The 2,231-nt window shown below is 39.9% G+C and overlaps 1 pseudogene; it reads right to left on the bottom strand.

The window, feature by feature from the left end:
• Positions 1-707: 707 nt before the first annotated feature.
• Positions 708-2,150, bottom strand: LOC148800850 (heat shock protein 21, chloroplastic-like; annotated as a pseudogene).
• Positions 2,151-2,231: the final 81 nt, after the last annotated feature.

Here is a 2,231-nt window from a genome sequence, read left to right as displayed (position 1 = left end):
TGTTCAGGTTTTTAATCGATGTAATTTAAAAATCTTTACCAATCTCATCCTTAACTAACCTTCTATGGTCCATTCATGGATAGAATTAAGAGAATTACCCCTTTAACCAATCCTAGAAATGTTTTTAGGGAGCTGACCATGTGACCATCTAATTATATGCCCAAAATCTGCTTTATAATTTCAGTTGCTTCTAACTTGAGCCAATTTAGAAATTTATTGTTTCAATTAAAAAGGGAAACCGCCTATCAAGTAAAAGGAAAAGCAAAACCTCCTGTGGTTGGCTCGTGTTGAATGGGAATATTGCTTGCTGATAGAGAGACTTTAATTTGTTGGAAATTACAGATAAGTGTTGGTCATTTGTTCTTTATAATCGTGCAGAAAGAAATTGTTGAAATAGGGTGTTTGGGACAAATTTCAGTTAAGCAAAATCTCTTGATAGGCTCTAAATTAAGGGTTATTACTTGGTGTAAGGTAAAATCTTGGACTGACAAACATAAGATTATAAGTTCGAACCTGAGAATGGTCACTTTGGGCTGTTCATTAGGCAACGGCCTTTGATAGGCTCTAAATTACAAGAGTTGCAACAAATTTTCTATGTTTTCTTCCCAACTAATAGACACTTTTGATTTAATACTCGAAGGTATGTTTTTACTTATTTTCTTTTTCTTTTTGATGAGCAAATATATATATAGGGGCGGAGCCAGGGGGGACCCAAGGGAGCCATGGCCCCCCCTATGGTTCAGAAACTCCCCACTGAAAAACAGTTTTTCATGTAAATTTTATCCTCTCTCGCTCTCCATCTTAATGGTTGCCCCCCCCATGAGCCTATATATATATATTCTAGAGTAAATTACAAAAACTCCCTTCCATTAGCTTTCCTTTGAAATCCGCTGTTGCAATATTTTTTAATCCCCATATTACTCTTGTAATAACCATTCGAACAATTGGGAGAAAAATACTATTCATCTTCCCCGACCTCAAGATACATGAACAGCAGCGGCAGTAATCCCTTCTATCTCAAATTCCTTCACATTTCGCTCTCCCCCTCTCTCTCCCCCAATCTCTCTTCTTCCCCTTCCCCTTTCTTCTTCCCGATTTCCTTTGTTCTATCTGTAACTTCACGACAACCTGCTTTCCTCTGTAACTGTGTGAAAGTGTTCACAGTTTTTAAAAAGTTGTCTTTTTAAGGTATATATTGTATTACACTTAAGAAGCACCACATACAATGAAACAGAAAAGAGAAGCTATTGGACATTAATGTCCAAGAGTTTGGTGGAAGTGGTGGCCTTGGGAGTGGTTATATACAAGACTCCATCTTTGACCTCTGCCTTGATCTTCTCGAACTCTACATTCTCCAGCAAAGCAATTCAGCCGCTATACCTGTGTAGCTCTTGGGAGACCATTCTGTCCTCTTTCTCTTATTAAATTCCTTGTTGCCCATCTTCAGCTTTCTTCTTTGGCACCTTCTCAACTTTAACCAACAACATCTTCTCCTCCACCCACACCTTCACATCATTCCTGGTCATACCGGGCATATCGAACCTCATCTTGTTCTCTTGTTCCCCCTCTTATATCTCCCATGGCGTCCCCCCTGCTATTGTAACCCCCTCCCTCTCGTAGCTAGCGTCGGTGATGGTCAAGTGCTGCTGTAAGCAAAAGGGTCCTCCATCATTTTCTCCATCGTCTCCATCATCTGCTGAATTGTCCTTGCTGTCGAAAAATGATCCCATATCCTCACACAACACCCATCCATCAAAGTTCAGATCAAATGATAAATACAACAATCTCAATCAATTCATTCTGCTTGTAAGACTAGTACTTTATCATTTTCAGGCATTATGTTCAATGAATTAGTTAATAAATAGTTACCTACTCGTGTAGCTGGGGCTATTCCGTTCTTTGGTTGAGGGGATTGATACTTACTTGCAGGTGATCAAGGTTGTATCTCCCTTCTCCTCCTGCCATGGCCTTGATACTGTTGTAGTATCTATTACTGATTGGTCTCAACAGAGGAGGAAACCTAGCCAATGGAAACTTATACCCAGAAAACGGTGCCTACGTTATTCCAGACCACGCCTACAGTCAATGGTGCTGATTGGTTCGGAGTCTCAATGTAACGCCTACATGGTGCCATTTTCTCAGAAAATGACATCGATGCCAAACATCGCCAGGTGGATTTCCTGAGATGGGAATCATATATATATGACTTTGATCTTTCGTGTCAACAGGCT

The sequence above is a fragment of the Nelumbo nucifera genome, chromosome 4, assembly GCF_055504915.1.
Source record: "Nelumbo nucifera cultivar China Antique chromosome 4, China Antique-T2T, whole genome shotgun sequence".
NCBI classification, from domain to species: domain Eukaryota; kingdom Viridiplantae; phylum Streptophyta; class Magnoliopsida; order Proteales; family Nelumbonaceae; genus Nelumbo; species Nelumbo nucifera.
The sequence above is the reverse complement of the archived record's forward strand: the minus strand, read 5'-3'. Positions and strand labels throughout refer to the sequence as shown.